General features: G+C 36.8%; 1 pseudogene; it reads left to right on the forward strand.

Annotated features, from left to right (window-relative positions):
- Positions 1-511: 511 nt before the first annotated feature.
- LOC122143913 overlaps positions 512-20,099 on the forward strand; it is a 31,226-nt pseudogene continuing 11,638 nt past the window's right edge.

Consider the following 20,099-nt stretch of genomic DNA (forward strand, 5'->3'; position numbering starts at 1 on the left):
ACTTCACGTTTTGAAACATTTTTGACAAATTTATTTGACTTTTTACAGTTTTTTTATATTATTTATTTAGACAAAATAGTACGGAATTTAATATTCATGGATTTGTAAATTTTTTGTGCCATTTATTGGTTATTGGCAATGACATGAATTTTAATTATTATGATAATTATTGACTTATCGTATCTGCTGGAATTTTAATATTGCTGCATGCCCCATATATTTAACTTGATAGCATGGACGGAAAAACAAATGCTTCTATTTATTTTGTTGCTTCTCTGTCATCACAAGTCATGTTTTTCCCATCATTCCTTCCAATTAGCAGCCGGCATGTTCCATTCATCTCCTGGTTTCTTTTCTAGTGACTGTTGTTTCCATTCTAGAGTTTGTGCAGTGATTAAAACTGCCAAGTTTCGATAAGATAATCCTCTTATAAATCAAAGGGCTTTTTTTTTCCTTTTACCTGCTTTTTTCTCTTTGACTCAACCTTTCCTTCTCTGTCTCTTGGCCCTTTCCCAAACCTAGGTACCATTGCCTAAGTGCCGAAGGTATTTTTATGTGCAGCTGACAGTGGGGAACAACGAGTTTATCGGAGAGGGGCGGACTCGCCAAGCTGCCCGACACAATGCAGCCATGAAAGCCCTTCAAGCCCTGAAGAACGAACCCATTCCAGAGAGACCACCTCAGGTAACCTTCACAACTGTCCCACCTAACGGAACACACACTACACAGCCATCCAATCAAACCTTCTTTTCATTTCATTATTTCGTAATACTTCTATTCAGCAAGGATGCATTAAAATGATCAAAAGTGATAGTTAAGACATTTTATAATGTTACAAAAAATTTCTATTCATCCTGAATCCTGAAACAATGTATTCTCACAAAAATATTCAGCAGCACAACTGTTTTCAAGATTTATAATAATACATTAGATATGTTTCTTAACCATCGAATCAGCATATTTGTATGATTTCTGAAGGATCATGTGACTGAAGTCTGGCGTAATGGCTGCTTAATATTCAACTTGCCATTAAAATTAAAAATATATTAAAATAAAAATAAAAAAAACTCTTATTTTAATTTGTAATACTATATAATAATATAATTGTTTTTACTGTATTTTTGAAATTAAATGCAGCCTTGGTGAGAATAAGAGACTTTCAAAAACATAAAAGAAAAATCTTAATAACTTTTGAACAGTAGTGTACATGCTTATAATAATTGAAAAAAAATGGTAGCACTTTATTTTACAGTCGTGTTCCTCATGTACATACTATGTACTTATTATAGTAATTACAATAACTATGTAATAACTATGTACTAACCCTGAACCTACCCCTAACCCACTAAACCTAACCCTAACCCATATAGTTACCTTGTATTACCAGAACTTTCTTAGATAAATACACTGCAAGTACACTATAAGTACATGTGAGTACACGTACTGTAAAATAAAGTGCAACCAAAAAAATCTATTATCTTGTTTAACTAACTTTTTTTTTGGTATTTTTCTATGTATAGAGTCTGAGTATATTTTAACACCTGGAAATTGAAAGTTTTAAGATTTTGAATTATTCAGAAAAAAATTTAATAAAAAATAAGCCAAAGAAGAAATATTTATTATAAATATTCTGTTTAAGAATTTCTCATTTGTAATGGATATTATTATAAAATCCATTTGTTTTAATTATATATATATATATATATTTTACATTTTATGTGTCAGTTTCCAGTTTTCAGTCTATGCACTTGAAAGCCTATCATGCTCTGCATATTCATAACCTGATGTCAGGTAAAAGTGACGTCAGGCCGACGATATTTAAGAAGACGCAACTGTCCTGTTTCCTCATCATCTGTCAATGATCACGACATCTCCTCGGAGCTTTAGTTTCTGTCAGAGCTGTGTTTGAATGTAGCTTCGGGTCATCCTTCAAAATACTAATTTTCTCCCTCCGGAAATCATATTACATTGTGCCCCAAATTGCCTGGCAACCGACCAAGGTTATATTTAAAACCGCAGTGGCGCCTCTCCTGTTTTCTCATGTCCCCCTTCTGTCTCCATAATGAGGGCTTTGTCAGATGCTTCTTCCTTGTATTGCTTTACAAATTGATTCTGCTCACACAAACAAACACACACACAACAAATCCACTCCTGTACCATATCTCAAACCTCGTGGATGAGTATTCTGCTCACACAAACAAACACACACACACAACGGGTTTCATTCACACATATTTGTGTGCACATCTTTACTAGCTTTGCTTTTTTAAATCACTTATTATGTGTACTTGATCCCTCATTTAGAAGTATACAGATTTAATGACCAGAATGAGAATGTATTTATATTCTGTGAATATAAATAAGACCGTTTGCGCCATTATTAGTGAATGAGAGCCCATTGTTAGTGGCTCAGCTGATTTTTATTGTCAAGTGCACCATGTTTTGCTTCCCCCCCTCAACATGCTCATAAACTGACAAAGCCAATTGTTTACCATGTGCTAACAGGCTAATGAGCACATGCCAGAGTTGTCGAGGGAATAAACAAGGTCGCAGTATGTACAGTAAGCACAGCTCGGAATGGTTAGTAAACAGACCTCAGAAAGCTCCTCAAGACCGAGTAACACCGGGTTACGTCCACTGGTTGTCATGGGAAACGGTGCTCAGTGACCGCACACTGTAAGCAGGACATCTCTCAGATGAAGATGTGCTGACAGAAAGGGAGGATTTGAGGGGTTTTCAAAGAGAAGTGGATGATTAATCCATCAGAAATGTTGTTTCAATTTGCCCTATTTAGCAGATGTTTGGTTGTGAAGGCATTTGTTTTATATCAGGCACTAATGGCTTCTTATTTTAGATTTCTAAAAAACCTAAGGCTGAGCCTGATAGATTTAGATGTTGTGTGATACATAAAAACACATGTGGATTCAAAAAGAAACAAATCTCTGTGTTAAATCAAGGATATCAAAATAATTCAAGTTTTTTTTAGGGGGCGCTTTTTTTTCTTCTCTCTCTGTCTCTCTTTTTTTCTATTTTGCAAGTTTAGCAAAGACAGCTCTTTTAGACTTTTATAAGGACCAGATAGCTGTGGGAGGTTCTCAGTAAGTAATATATTTAATTTTTCTACATCTGTGGTCCAGAATTATTATACGTTATTTATTATACATTAATAAGCTGATAACAACAATAATATAATAATATAAAAGTGCTATTAGTTGTTATTAATATATATTATATTAATATATTTATTTTTATAGGCCTTTAATAACTATACAGGTAATATAGCTTCATTTTTATTATTAATTAACTTATATTATTTTGTTAGCCTGAAACTTCTGACAACGGAAACTAAAATTGTACTATATTTTTACTATTATATTCATGATCCCAATTTATTTTTTATATGACAATTTACTAAATATAATAATATGATTTTGAAAAATGGCATTAGGGTTTATTATTTTTTGTATTTTTATTTATTTATTTATTTTTAATTGTACATACATGCATACATATATTTTTATTTTGCTGTTAGTCTGACACTATGTATAAATAATGGGACAAAGGCTATTTTCTGGGTTCCCACGGTCCCAGAAAATGTTGGAAGGCATGGAAGAATCATGGCAAAAAATAAAATAAAAAATAAAAGTCATGGAAATTTCTGTAGCCAATATAAATTCTACTTCCAGTCAGAAAAGTACTACTTCAGCCAGAAGTTGCTCTATTGTGAGTGCGATCTTGATTTTTTTTCCTGTCATCTCAAACAAAATCATTATTTAGAAAGTGTGGGATTGCTGTATTTGAGGTACGTCTGGGTGCATTTGAAGTCTGAGGAAGAGCAGTCTGTTCGAAATCCTCCTTAAGATCTGGTAAACTCTTTAGTTGTGTGAATCTTTTACTTCTTTTGTGCCTTTTAAACTCCAAAACCGAGTTTGTAAACTGATATTTAAGCCAAATCTTGTGCATTTTGATCATTACAACACTTAGCTTGTGACCTGTCAGATCAGTTTAAGAAGGGCACACAAACTAACCTTCATAGACTGTCACTGTTGTGTGAGAGTTCTATTGCAGCTCCTGTTATAGTTGATAAGATATGAATCACAACTAAGGGAGCTGCTCTTGGATCAGAGAGCTTTTTCTTCTCACAAAACCAAGCCATTTTCTCCAGAATCTTAACTTAACAAAATCAGAAGCATCTTTTTTTCCAGTGGAGTTACTTGAGAAACCGCAGTCATGCGTTGAAGCAGACTCACCATCAGGTTTGAGATCACACAGCCTGTTCTTAACTTCTTCCTGGCAGCTTTTCATTCTGTTAGTGGCTAAAATGTAGGTTTGGGGCTGATTTGAGGTCAGCAACAGAAATCTTTGTAGCATAATAAAGTGATTGTTGAGAAGAGGTAATCTAATTCGGGCGCCGCTATGCATTGTGATTTGTGAGTTCTTGCAAAAAATTAATAATAATAATTGCGACACTGCATTAAGCCATTTTTATTCACTAATGCAAAATGTCCCAACTCAGCCAGTACATTATTGTCAAAGCAACTACAGATTTCTTATTAAACAAATTATTTCATATATATATATAAAGTATAAAAAGTATATATATTATATATATATATATATATATATTATATATATATATATATATGAAAAAGTATATATACTTTTAAGTTTTTTTTCATTTACATATTTAATCAATAACCCTTTTAAAAAAAGCTCCAAACAACTTATGATTGGACCACAATAAAGAAAAGAACGCCATTAAACAGAAACCGTATAATTTATGCATAATTTATTTGTGCTACGAAAATTGCAAAATTGTTTAATAAGAAAACAATTGTTTTGGACACTTCTGTTAGGGGGGATATTGTTAGTCTAGCACTTTTTATTATTATTATTTTTTTGTGTGTGTGTGTAAAATCAAAGTAATATACTCAGTATACATAACCCAATTAGGCCAATATACTGGATAAAATGTAACAGTTATTTTTTTGTTATAGGTCTGTTTTGTGTTTAACTCTTTCAGTGTTCAGAGGAGAAGAAAGAAACGGAGGAGAACAGCGATGTCAGCAAATCCGAGATCAGCCTGGTCTACGAGATCGCCCTTAAGAGGAACCTGCCTGTTAACTTTGAGGTAAACTAAGCTACTTGAATTGAGAATATAAAGGTATGTAACACTAATAAAGATAGTTCAACAATCATTTTCATTGCACAGTTATTCCCAGTTCTAGTGACCCTATCCAGCTAATTAAACATTTTCTTTGTACTCCAATATAGTTGTATCCTTTTTCTCAGCTAGACAGCACAATAAAACCCTAAAGTGTCATATGTTATTGTTAGTTCAAAACCAATCAGGCTGAATGTAACTGTTCCAAATTAAGCTGCCTACAAGAAAGCATCCTTATTGCATCCAGGACCTTCAAATGTATAGCGTTCCTGATTTGAAGCACACAGGAGTTTAGGCTTGCAATGAATTGTAATAGATTTTGCTGTTTGCATTTTGCTAAGCTGACTGCTATACTCTAAGCATAAAAATACACTGCACACACAAATAACAGTTGAATAGAAAGTTGTATCTATTCAGTTTGATAACGAATAAAATATTTCTTATGGCTCGTCCTCTGTCTTGGATTAATTTTTTCCCTCTGAACTTGTCAATGCATTCTGGGGTTGCCTTTTAGTGTATTATGTATGTGTTGCTGCCTTAGACATCCAAAAAAAAAAAAAGATGAAACTTTCGGTGCAGGTTTTGTGTTGCCAGCATGCCTATGATGCCTTAAAATACTATCTAGTATCAACTATCGAGCAAGTGTTTCTCTTTAACTGTAATGTTTTTTCCCCTAACCTTTAGTGTTCATTCTAATTTAATCAACATCAAACAGAATATATTTAGACATGCATTCATTCGATAAATTGAAAATTCCTAGCTTCAAATAAAGAGGATAAAGTGGGCAAGTGATTATAGTAATAAACGCTTGTTCTTGGTGAAGTTCTGTCAGCATCTGTTAAATCTGGTAAATGTAATTGCTTTAAAATTAAAAGCATTTATTGTGGGAAGGAGGGTGATTTGAACACCATTCAAAATCAGCACTTCATTAAAGAGCTGCATCAGAGATGCTTCAAATCAACACAAACCTCAACGCTCTATATAAACACCAGAGGAAGACTGAGGGTCTCTGTAGCACTGGACTACTACTGCATCCATGTTTATCTTACATTTTCCACGGCTGTCTCCAACTTCACAATCTGCAATCATATACTTGGCTTTGGTCAACCATAATCTTCCTGACGTTCGTTCTCCACTTGCATGCAATCTGTTATGTCTGGGGACCCCGATCTAACTGCATTTGGACACACTGTTGCTCTTTCTTTTTTTCTTTCTTTAAAGTTTTGACTAAGTCATCTGTGAGAGCCTGGACTCATTTCAACCTTGTTAGATCTTTTCAGGAATTTTCTCCCCAGCTATTTGTAGGAATGGAAACGTTTTTTGTTCCTGATTCAATTAGCACACAAACATGGATATTACAGAGTTATTCTGTGAGAAAGAAACCATGAAACCATTTCTTGGTCAAAGATGTGGGACACATCTAAATGTTATATTTAAAAATAAATAAATAAGTTTAAACCTGTACGACTTACTTTCTGTGGAACACAATAGAAGATATATATAAAATATCTTGTTCTTTGTCCATACAGTGAATATATAGATGGAAATGGGGGCGGCAAGATTTAAAAAAAAAATAAAAAAATGAATTGAATTGCATTATTTTTTTCTTCGCTGTACAATTGGCCCAAAAATGGTGTGATTGTACATAAGGATCGATATCAATATGACTATAATAATAATAATTATTATTAAATATTAATATTTATCATATTTTTTTTTTTTCTAAATATTAATATTACTTTTGGAATATTACTGTTTTATTTCACTGTAAAAAAAAACGGCAAAATGTTTTTATACAAAGAAAAAAAAAAAAAAACAACGTTTTTGTGAAGCAGCATGCGTGGAGCTGCTTGTGTGTAAATGAACACACAGTGCCGTGCTTTGCTCTGAAACATGCAGTGCATAGGTTTAAATTACATTTCTGCCTTTGTGGTTTGGTAATCGCATTAAGATATATCATGATTTCAGTTTTATTATGATTAATTGTGCTGCCCTTAAAGGAACAGTTGAAAATATCTTCTTTTATGTTCCAATGAAGAAACAAAGTCTGGTTTGGAATGACATTAGGGTGAGTAAATGGTGACAGAAGCTTTATTTTTGGGTGAACTATCCTTTTAGGTCAACCAGAACAGTGTCTCACCTGTTCTCTTATGAAATCAAGGACCACTCTCACCTTCTTGTCAGTGTCAAACGATATCAAACAGATGCCAACTTCAAAGAACAAATACATTAATCACAGTTTCTTGTCATGGATGATGCCTTACAGAGGTTCAAGAGTGGAAACTCGAGCAAAGAACCACTCATCTTGTACATACAGTAAGTACCTTCCCTCGGGGAATGCACATCAACAATCCATACAAAAGAGCTATTCTTCATTATATCAGTTCTTGCCATTGTCCCACCCTGGGCTGGTATCTTGCCTTTTCACCAGGCTGAGGACACAGTGGTCTCACTAATACCATATCTCCCCTCGCATCCATGGGATGAAGAATAATCAACCTCATGTTACAGCGATTCCCTCCTACAACTTGATCTCCATTGCCAGCCATGCGAGACAGAGAGCAGACAGAGGAACTGGCCACCGTCAGACACAAGAATCAAACACTTGCTAAAACCCCGTCACTGCCTGAGGATGCCATATCATCTGTTGCAGACATCACAACCTCGTCTGCCGCCATGGAGGGAGTCAGGCCCCGGTGCCAAGACCTCCTCACAGTCCTTGTTTAACCGATGAGACTCATTCACCGGCTGGAACTGCCGCCTACCTACCTCAGTGTTTTAGCTGCCATGGAAACTGTGTCAGGAGGCCAGCTCGAGAGTTACCAAGCCCGTTGTTGACTTGTTGTTGGTGTAGTTGGTAAAGTAACTACAGCTTGCCCTAACCCGGCTCTATTAGTCTAGCACAAAATAAGAATGATCTAAAGATATAAACGGGATAATTCCACCCAAAAATGTATATTTTGTCATCTTTTACACACCTTCATGTCAATCCAAATTGTTTGACTTACTTTCTTCTGCAGGAAGATATTTTGAAGAATGTTTCAACTATTTTTGTCCATATAATGAAAGTCAATGGGGTCCAAAATGTTGGACCCCATTGACTTTCACTGTATGGATAAAAAGCACTGAGATATTTTTCAAAATATCTTCTTTTGTGTTTCACAGAAGAAAGTAAGTCACAGTAACTGTGTAATTTGCAACAGATTTGCAGCAGACAATAAGAAGGGTTTCCAATTCTTCCATTGTTCAACAAAATAGATTGCATTACATCAGGGGTCACCAACGTGGTGCCCGCATGGAGTCTCTGAGTCATCTGCCAAGCTCGTTCTATAAATAGTCTGAATTAGCACCGGTCAATAAATGATATCACATTGAGACTATGATCAAATTTATGTTAATGATGATAAGTTCTGGACATTTTTACTCAATATGGATTAATCTAACATCCTATCACACAACAGAATTAAATGTTTCAGCAACCGGTCAGTGCATGTCGCTAATAAGTCTGCATGTTCTGTGTCTGTGTGAATGCGTGGAGTAGTTAGATCTGATACACAAACTCAAACACACGTGACTCGGGGTGTTTTCAGCATCTGTTTCTCAATATATGAAGATATGAACTTCATCTCCAGAGATGCTCGGAGAGTCACTTCACCAGCTTTATGTGGTTTCTTTTGAGAAAAATTACTGTCAAATACACGCTGAAACTAAAACTGAAAGACACTCACGACAAAACCCGTCAAAATAAAAGTCTGGTTTAACTTGAAATAATGACCGAATATATTACTATTGTACACTAAAATGCAATTCTCAAAGTAATAATAATAATATATGGTATTTTTAGGGAATATCATACAACCAAGTTATTTATTATTATTAATTTATACAGTTCTGTTGTGCAGCATCTAATTTGATAAAATGAAAATACAATGTTTTTTAAATAGATTTTTAAAGATTGATTAAATTGTTAGTTTTATAAATTCATTTAAACTAGACAACATTTTTTATGATATATTTGTATTAATTTATAAAACACAGAATCCATAATAAATCAAATGGAAAAACACAGACTATAGGGAAAAATAAAATGCTCTATAGGGCCCTAAATTAAAACGTAGTTCCTCTGTGGAATTTAATTGTGAACAAAGTTATGTTTACCTTCATTCTCAAGGTCCTAAAAAAACGTGGAAAGCATTTTCTTCCCCATTAATGGCAAATGAATATCGTGATAAATATCAATATTGTATGATGTGTGGGAAAAAAAAATTTATTGTGATAGCCTATTTTTATAATTTTTTTCTGGAATATTTTCCTGGATTGTTAAAATCATCAATATTATTAGTCGCAAGATATTAAGGTATTAAAAAAAAAATGTGTGTGTGTGTGTGTGAATATATATATATACATATATATACCCACTTTTGCCTTCAGAACTGCCTTAATTCTTCATGGCATAGATTCAACAAGGTGTTGCAAACATTCCTTAGAGATTTTGGTCCATATTGACGTGATAGCATCATGCAGTTGCTGCAGATTTGTCAGCTGCACATCCATAATGTGTATCTCCCATTCCACCACATCCCAAAGCTGCGTCTATTGGATTGAGATTCTGGTGGACTGTGGAGGCCATTGAGTAAAGTGAAACCATTGTCATGTTCAAGAAACCAGTCTGAGATGATCTGAGCTTTGTGACATGGTGCATTATCCTGCTGTAAGTTGCCATCAGAAGATGGGTACACTGTAGTCATAAAGGGATGGGACATTGTCAGCAAACAATACTCAGGTAGGCTGTGGTGTTTAAACCATGCTCAACTGGTACTAAGAGGTCCAAAGTGTGCCAAGAAAATATCACACACACCATTACACCACCACCACCAGCCTGAACCGTTGAGACAAATGCAGGATGAGAAAACCATGCTTTCATGTTCTTTATGCCAAATTCTGACCCTACCATCTGAATGTTGCAGCAGAAAATCGAGACTCATCAGACCAGGCAATGTTTTTCTCCAATCTTATATTGTCCAATTTTGGTGAGCCTCTGTGAATTGTAGCCTCCGTTTCCTGCTCTTAGCTGACAAGAGCGGCACCCGGTGTGGTCTTCTGCTGCTGTATCCCATCTGCTTCAGGGTTTGACGTGTTGTGAGTTCAGAGATGGTATCTGATGATCTGCATACCTTGTTTGTAATGAGTGGTTCTTTGAGGTACTTTTGCCTTTCTATCATCTCTAACCAATCTGCCCATTTCTCCTCTGACTTCTGACATCAAGGCATTTTCATCCACACAACTGCTGCTCACTGGATATTTTGTCTTTTTCAGACCATTCTCTGTAAACCCTAGAGATGGTTGTGCGTGAAAATCCCAGTAGATCAGCAGTTTTTGAAATACTCAGACCATCCCGTCTGGCACCAACAACCATTCCACGTGGGGATTCACTTAAATCCCCTTTCTACCCCATTCTGATGCTCGGTTTAAACTTCAGCAAGTCGTCTTCACCACATCTAGATGCCAAAATGCATTGAGTTGCTGCCATGTGATTGGCTGATTAGCAATTTGTGTTACCAAGCAATTGAACAGGTGTACCTAATAAAGTGGCCGGTGAGTGTATATATTATGGAGTATATCAAACAAGTAGCCCTTGAGACTATTTTGTCCCTTCAGGGAGCCCTAACTCACAAAAAGTTTGGAGACCCCTGCATTACATCATCTTTATGCCTCATTTTGGGACTCAGGAAGTGGTAATCTACATTAAAAAGTTCCCTTTTATTTGAGTCTCTAAGAAATTTCTCATCAAGGAGAAGTTGAAATCTCATTGGAGTCTTGATCTCTTTCTCTCTGGGAATTTCTCGTCTGACTTCAGAACTGAATTGAGTTAGTTGTATAATCATCAATGACTCTGAGTACAGTTTTGATTTAACCAAGCTAAATCTCCACTCTTGGCCCATGGAATAGACCGTGTGGGAGTTCCCTCAATGACGGACTCGCAGCTTTTAGTCCTTTTCCTTCCTTCCCACACACCTCATCCTCGCAAGAGAGCTGAAAAATGGCATGCTGATATTTCCAAGAGGTAGCAGAATTTCGTAACTTCATTATAGAGTGAGGCTCACCCGGGGGAATTCTCTCAATTCTTATGTAACATCTAAGTGTGATGATCAAATGCATTCCACATGAAGGCCTAGTTAAAATATTGGGTTATGCCGCTCTGTCAAGTGTGTGGGAAATGCACAGAGCTCTCTTTTGTTTCTCAGTTCCTGGCCATCTTCAGATGAAAGCCCAGATTGTTGAGGATCTGGAGCTTACAGATGAAGATTAATGATGTTTGTCTACATGTCCAATCATTCATATCAACGGTCATGAGATTTAAAGGGGTCATATGATGCAATTTCAATTTTTCCTTTCTCTTTGGAGCGTTACAATCTCTTGGTGCATAAAGAAGATCTGTAAAGTTGCAAAGACTAAAGTCTCAAATCCAAAGAGATATTCTTTATAGAAGTTAAGAGTCAACCACGCCTACCTAAAAAAGGCTCATTCTAACACGCCCCCACATGTCTACATCACAATGTGGGAAGATTTGCACTCTGTTTATTCTCGCCGCCATGTTGTGGAGACGCTGTTTCGTTATGAAATGCTGTTGCTGGCGCCGCCATGTTGTGGAGACGCTGTGTTTTTCGTTGTAAAAGCGAAGCTACTTTGTTTGGCCTTCCAAAAGAGGACACAACTAGAAATCAATTAAGTTGTATTTACAACACTGTTCCAGAACAGTTCAACCCAAATATTCAGATGTGTGCAATGCATTTTATGGAGGACGAGGACTGTTTCCTGGAAGAGTAACCTACAATGCCGGTGTCTGTTTCTATAAAGTGGGGCAATTCCGACTTTGCAAGGACAGTCTGGCATTTCTGACTCACAGCCTGTAAGTGCATTTACATATTTAAAGAATTTGCCACTGATGATTCAAATGCAAGTTTTAAGCAGTATAGAGTAGCGCTTGTTGTTTGTTGTTTCTTCAATCACAAATGCAGTCATGGTTTTATGTTTATGCGGCGCGATACGCAACGCAACGCAACACGTAAAAAGAAATTAAATTGAATTGAATTGAATTGAATTATATAAAATAAAATAATTTAACCAAATTAAACAATGTCCCACTGGATGCAACAAATGCCTCGTTTGTAATGGGTTTTATTGGTTTTGTCTTGTCGAGCCGGGACACACAGCATCACAGTATGGTAAGGGGTGTAACATTTCCGTCACACGCCTGAGGAATTTGGCCAGCCAATCAGTGTACACCTCGCTTTTCAGAATGATGAGCTTTGTAAAAATCGATGCGTTTCAGAAAGGCGGGGCATAGAGGAGCAACAGTAATGTACAGTATGTGGAAAATGTTTTTTTTTTAACCTTAAACTGCATAAACACATTGCATTACACCAAATGCACAAAATAATGTTATTTTTAGCAACGTCATATGACCCCTTTAAAGAGAGAGTTCTCTCAGAAAAGACTTTTCAAAGACTTGTTCAAAGACATAAATATTCCACTTTTGAGTTGCAAATAAAGGCATGCAAGTTTGGAACAACATCCAATGGTTAATTATTTGGATGATCTACATTTTTAAGGTGTTGCATGTTTGAATTGACATGGACCTTTAGGCTTTATTTATGTAAGCCTTTAAGTTTGCCACTGTATTTGAATCGGGCGTGATAATCATTAGTTTTATATGGCGATATGGCTTCTCTCAGCTGAGCCTGCTTCACTGGACTGTCACGTGTTTGAATGAATGCCAGAATTGTCATGTGTGTGAAGAGAGGATGTGAGGAGGGAGTCTCTGGAGACGGATAACTTTCAGTTCTGACTGAGCACACAGAGGCCCAACTCAGCTGTGTGTGTGCGTCTGTGTGAAACTCGATCCCCCCAGTGTTGCTCTTAAAGAGCTCAGAGCAGCTCACCTGTTCTGTTGGCTGTCTTGATGATGTCACAGGAAGTAAATATGATTACATGTGCATTACATTAAATTTTCGGTTTCTCACGACAGTGAGAAATGGATAGTAGTAGCAGAATAGAGCGTGACCAGTCAGTGCAAACTACAGACACACAACGATATGAATTTTTAAGTGAATAAAATCACCTCTGATTGGTCAGCCAAAAACAATAATAATAATAATAATAATTTTTTATATAATACACTAAAATACTAATCAATACATTCTATACTCTATATACTCTATATTTTAATTAATACTTCTTTAAATTAATTCTAATTTGTTTTATTAATTTTGTTATATTCTTTTGCCATTTCTCTTTGTTTTTAATATTTATTTAACTTTAATTTATTTTTGTAATTTTAGTCCTTCATTTTAGTTTTAGTAGTTGTGTTACATGCTTTCATAATTTTTATTAGTCTTTGCTTTTTAATATTTCTATTTAGCTTTAATTTATTTTTATTTCAGTTTTAATTGTTTTAGTCAAGGCAACTTTCCTAATTGCAGGTTTGTCTCATATATGATCAATTCTCATTATGAACTAACTATTAACTATGACATTAATATGTGCTTTATAAGTACTGATAAACAGCCAATATGCTAGTAATATGCATGCTAATAAGCAAGTAGTTAATGATGAGAATTGGTCCCTAAACTGAAGTGTTACCAGTTAAGATCTGATAACATTATTTTAATATTAAATAAAATAAAATGCTTTTGTCTTGCATGAAGAAAAGCAACTATTCTTATGAACAAGCTTAAAATGCTGAATTAATATGCGTGAACTGTGCTGTGATTTATATGCATATTCATGTATATTCATATTCATATATTCATACTCAGTGTGTGTGTTTAATAACCAGGTGCAGTTCCAGTGGTCTCTCTCCCCATATGAGTTATTGATCCAGTTGTTAAAAAATTGGACAGTTCGAGTGTAGTGAGTCTAATTAGCAGTATTCCCATTTCCATTGTGAGAAAAGAAGGTGGTGGTAAAGGGGCAGAAGGAAGAGAGCGTGCAGCAGACATGCCTAAGGGCTAGAGCGAAAGGGAGCGTGACTGGAATGACTGCTGTTCCCACTCCTGCATGCATGTGTGTTATCTTGTGTAAACGTGTTCATTACATGCCCCTCAGGTGCTGAAGGAGAGTGGACCCCCGCACATGAAGAGCTTCCTCACACGTGTGACGGTGGGAGAGTTCTCAGCCGAGGGTGAGGGGAATAGCTCTCCAACTCTCAAAAAGAGAGCGGCCCTCTCCATCCCATCTACAGGAACTGAAAAACTGCCAGTCCTTCCTGTTGTGGAGAAACCCAAAGTGCATTACAAGAAGCGGCCCAAGACCATATTAAAGGTGGGTTGATTTAGAAGCAGATCCAATAGGAGTGCTGCTTCCTTAAGACTCCAGAGTGGTGGCTGGTACCTGGAACATTATATCAAGTTCAAGTTCAATTTTATTTGTATCGCACATTTACAACAGCCACCAGACTGACCAAAGTGCTTTACAGATAAGCAAGAATTTTACCACATTCACAGAAAACAGACCAGACAAAAATTTTAAACTACCCATTTAAAATTTACCATATCACAGTAGTCAATACACTAAGGAAAACAAATAGGTTTTTAGCAAGGACTTGAAGACAGACAGGGAAGGGGCCATTCTAATCTCTAAAGGCAGGGTATTCCAGAGTAGTGCCCCTGTCACCGCAAATGCAGGCTCCCCTCTACGCTTAAGCCTAACACGAGGGACCACCAACAAAGCCTGGTCACTGGATTGTAAGCTTCTAGATGGAGTATAGAAATGAAGAAGTTCAGATAGATAGACAGGAGTATGGTTAGGTAGGGATTTATATACAAAGAGTCTATTCTCTGACAAACCGGCAACCAGTGTAGAGATCTAAGAATTGGAGTGATGTTTTCATGTTTATGACACTTTAAAAGAAGCCTGGCCGCAGTGTTTTGGACAAGCTGAAGACGCGCAATTTGAGATTTAGATATACTGCAATATAAAGAATTGCAGTAATCTACCCGAGACAAAAACAAACGCATGAACAGCCATTCTAGAATTTTAGGAGTGAGAAAGTTTTTAATTTTAAACAGTAAACGAAGCTAATAGAAACTGGACCCAATAACAGAAGAAATATGTTTATCAAATTTTAAATGCTGGTCAACTAAAATACCTAGGTTCCGTGCCCGTGAGGATCTAAAAACAGATAAACTTTCTAGCTCATGGCTTATACTTATATATGTCCCTGAATATGAGTAGAGACATTGATCCACTGGGATAGATTAAAAGCATCAATAAGATTAAGAAAGTCATGTGATAAGGGATTAGACGGACAGCAGACATGGATATTAAAGTCGCCCAACAATAGAAAGTGATCGTAATTTGTGGCAATATTGCCGATCAGTTCAGTGAAATGCTGTATAAAATCCTTAGTAGAGTGAGGAGGATGGTAAATCACCCCTAGACATACAGGACCATTCCAGTCTAAGTGAAGAAATGGAGCTTCAAAGCTGGAAAAGGCCGTTACAGGGACCAATCGACAGCATGCAGAGAGAGAGAGTTCTTTAAAATTGTTACTATCCCACCCCCATGTCCAATCGGATTAGGAGATTTAAAAAATGTACAATCAGCAGGGATCAGATCAGAAAACGGAGTTAGATCACCAACCTTTATCCAGGATTCCGTGATAAACATAAAATCTAGGTTGTAAGATGAGTAAAAGTCATTTAATAAGAAGGTCTTATTCACCAAGGAACGGGCATTTAATAATGCCATCTATGGTGAAGAAATAATAACAGAAGATGAGGACGGTCTTTTCAGCGAGTACAGATTTCTGTGAGTTACTCCCCATCATAGGGAGCCGAGGACGATTCGGAGGAGACCGGCACGAGAAACAGGACTCGGGGTACAGGGGGAGAAACACGAAGAAGTCGGTGTGCCAAATCCAGCGGGCGCCAGGTAGTAGAGCCAGCCCACAGATGAGCTTTCAGCTTCACGATGTATCCTCCGCGGTTCGCCTCGTTTCCACCTTCACTTTCTCCATGGGATGTTTAGGGGCCACCAGCGGATACAATCTGGGATAACCCATTGGAAAGACTACTTGTTAAAGGAGCAGTCCACATCTAAGTTGGTGAATGTGTTCGCAACAGAGTTGCGGATATCCAAGAGTGCTTGACGGTCGTAGATTAAAAGCATGTAGCAGTTTAAAATACAGAGCAGACAACCAGACAAGCAAACACAAGAGCGACAGACGGCTAGCCAAATACACAGGCGCCATCTTGGATCAACAGATGGTGAATATCAATGTTTTAGTTCACTAGAATTCTATGCATTATTATGGGATGTATTTTGGGAAGTCTAAATGTAAACTGTGTTATTTCTTTGCTACAAGCAGCATCAAAAGAAATTGCAAAAATAAAAGCTGTCTTTTTGTACTTATTTAAAAATAAAAAAAACTTCTGTACCAACAACCAGTGATTGCATATCGCTCAATTTCTCGTCAATATACTTTTTATGAGTTCAAAAATAAAGTAATATTGTGATTATTCCAATTTAATATTCTTGCAATTTAAAACAACAGTTTTCAATTTGAATATATTTTAAATGTAATTTATTCCTGAAATGACAAAGCTAAATTTTCAGCAGCCATTACTCGAGTCTTGTGTCACATGATCCTTCAGAAATCATTCTAATATGCTGATTTGGTGCTTAAGAAACATTTCTTATGTCAATATTATCAATATTGGAAACAGTTGTGCTGCTTGAGAGCTATTAATTTTAATATTTATTAGACCTCAAAAAATAACAACATCTAATTTAAGTGAACTTAAAACAATCTTCACATAAATCCATTATAATAAATGTCATATTTAGCTACCTGTGCCATTCAGCAAGTAGGAATATACAGAACTTTATAAAATGACCAAACAAGAAATTCTAAATTAAATATAGATGAATCCTAAGCTACAAAAGTTATTGATTTCCTCTTTATTTTCTTTTTGTTCTTTGATTAACAGACTTATTATTAGGTTATTTTGTCTGCTTTAATAGCTGCCACAGTTTGAACATGACACAGATCTGACACACACATCGTATTTTCTCACACCTCTTTACTTTTTCTAGCAAGCTTCAGGTCCTAGAGTCCCTACTAATGACGAGTTGAATCGGGTGTGTTAGATGAAGGTGCTGGGGTGCTCCAGGACAGTTTTGAAAAAACCTCTTGCATTTCAAAGACATGTTCTTAAATGTGACTCATATATAACCAATACTTGCATACATGCACAGTTTTAATGTGCGCACCGACACATTTGTGTGTGCAATTGAAGAGCACGTGCTATGAGCACAGTATAGTGACACGACTGTAAAAAATAGTTTTTGCTGACATCTGACTTCAGTTCACTGTCATTCTACTGAAGTTCCCTCGTCACCTGTACCTTTTCTGCGCTCATTTGACTTAACGCCTGGCACTGAGGTGCAGTTGTAGTGCGCATCTGAAAATTCTCCCGCTTGATGTTGTCATAAAGACGTTCTGCGTTTAAATAAACACAATTCTTGTCAAGAAAAAAAGAGACAGAAGCAAGCAGTTGAACCAGGGCATTTAAAAAAAAAAAAACTTTATTTTGTGGAAATCACAGTGATCAGAATTAGAATAGTAACAAACTGTAGCACAAGAGATGATTACAACTAAAATTTTGGAGGGTTACAGCTGTCAGAAATTAGTAGGAAGCGTAGAAGCCCTTGCTTTGAATGACTTCAGCACATCTGCAACCGCTGGACATCACTAGTTTCTCATAATGCGCTGGTGTGATCTTGGGCCACTCTTCTTCCAGTCTCTTCCATAGTTTGGTAACTCTAGTGGGTTTCTTAGCCATAACTTTGTCACCAAGGATTTTCCAGACATTTTCAATCAGATTTAGATCAGGACTCTGGCCCGGCCATTTCTTTATTTTCATCATAATGTTCTTGGCTTTAAGGAACTGCTTTAACGGTTTTGCAGTGTGACAGGGGCATTATCTTGCATGAAAATTGCAGGCTGATTGGGAGATGCTTGCAGTGAAGGAACCGCATGTTGCTGTAGGAGATTCTGATAAATATTTGTGTTCACCCTGCCATGTAGCTGTAGAAGAGGCCCACCTCCTGCTGCAGAAAACATCCACCAAAACCATGACACTTCCTCCTTTACCTTTCACTGACTTCTTTATGCACTTGGGCTTCAGTCTTTCCCCAGTTTGATGCCAAACAAAATGTTTCCCACCTGACCCAAATAAATTAAACTTGCTCTCATCACTAAAGTGAACACTGGTGAGCAATCAGCACTGAACTGCAAAACAATCCTCAGCAAAGATGAGTCTAGACTTTTGATTCTCTCTGTTGATGTGAGGTTTGGTCACTGCAGAGTGCGCTTTCAGTCCAACTTCTCTTAAACGTACCGAGACAGATCCTACCCTGTTCATCGCTGAACTGGTGAGCAATTCCAGCTGCATTGTTGAACCGATTACCCATTGAGAGTCTCCGCATTATCCTGACTTCTCATGCATTTGTCTTACGTGGACAACCAGCCTTTTTGGGAGACTTGAATTAGTGTCATTGTAAAGCTGCAATATTCTAGAAACCACAGATGGAATGACCAACTTCTCTTGCAATGGCTGAAAGGGTCATCCCTTTAGCCTTCATATGGACAACCTCCTGTCACAGGCTTTCATTCACCATAGAGTGGGCCACCATTTTGCAGTCTCAGTGAAAATTGTTAAATAGGGTTTTGTCATATAATTAAGGAAATTAGCCCCCAGGTGCCAGATTATAACCAATAACTTGGAGGGTATCTGTAAGTTTTCTCTAATTTTTTATCAGAGTTCTTTTTCAAATATCTAATTTAAAGTTTTTATTCTGTGCTTCAGGGACCTTGAAATTTTGGAAATTGTTGGTTGTTCTCTAATTTAGATCTCCACTATACACACACACACACACACATGCACACACACATACACACACACACATACACACACACATATTATATTCTAAAAATCTTCTGGAGCCATAGCATAGTTTTTTTTTTGTTTTTGTTTTGGTTTTGTTGTGATAAACAGATTGAGATTAATGTCATATTCTTTGAAAATCTTTGTAATTTTGGGGTTTGACAGACCCAATCCAAATTTATTCGCTCACTCAGTCTGTCACTCATTCACACACACTCATTCACTCTTTTGTCATTCTCCTGACAGGGTTACTGACGTGAACATTAACCAGCCATCCATCTGTCCCTCTGCTGCTTTATCTGTATCTCTCATCCTTGTTCTCATTTGCTTTTTCGTTCTCAATTTCTCTTTCAGACAGGACCAGAGTATGGACAGGGCATGAACCCTATTAGCAGCAGACTGGCTCAGATTCAACAGGCCAAAAAAGAGAAGGAGCCTGAATATATGCTGCTTTCAGAGAGAGGAATGCCTCGCCGGAGAGAATTCATCATGCAGGTAAATTTAATAAGAAAGGGAATCAGGAGGTGTAAAGTAAAAGAAAAAATGTTGAGGCCGAGAGGGGGAGTGAAGGACGGATGAGTCCTGCACAAACACTGATAACCTCCCACTGTGCAATCTGTCTTAATCAGAAAAACTGTCACCTCCTCCGGCTCTGATTACCACTGACCTTCAGCTCTGTCAAAGTCAGACAGAGACTCTTTTGAGATGCGCACACACATACTTGCTTGTCCACTCTTGGAAATGTCCTCTCATTGCAGAAGTTAATGGATAATTAGTCTTAATTTAGATCATTTACTGTAGGTGTCAACAGTAATTTTCCTATGTAGGCCCAAGCACATTTCAAAGCTTAAAAATATAACTTGCAAAAATCCTCTGCCTAGCTCAACATGCATGTGAATTTATGCCCTTGGCCTCTTGCATGAATGTATGCAAATCCACAGGTTTGCATGAAAGTTGATTATTGGCTTGGATATAAATGTACA

Source organism: Cyprinus carpio, unplaced genomic scaffold, assembly GCF_018340385.1.
Source record: "Cyprinus carpio isolate SPL01 unplaced genomic scaffold, ASM1834038v1 S000006530, whole genome shotgun sequence".
NCBI lineage: Eukaryota > Metazoa > Chordata > Actinopteri > Cypriniformes > Cyprinidae > Cyprinus > Cyprinus carpio.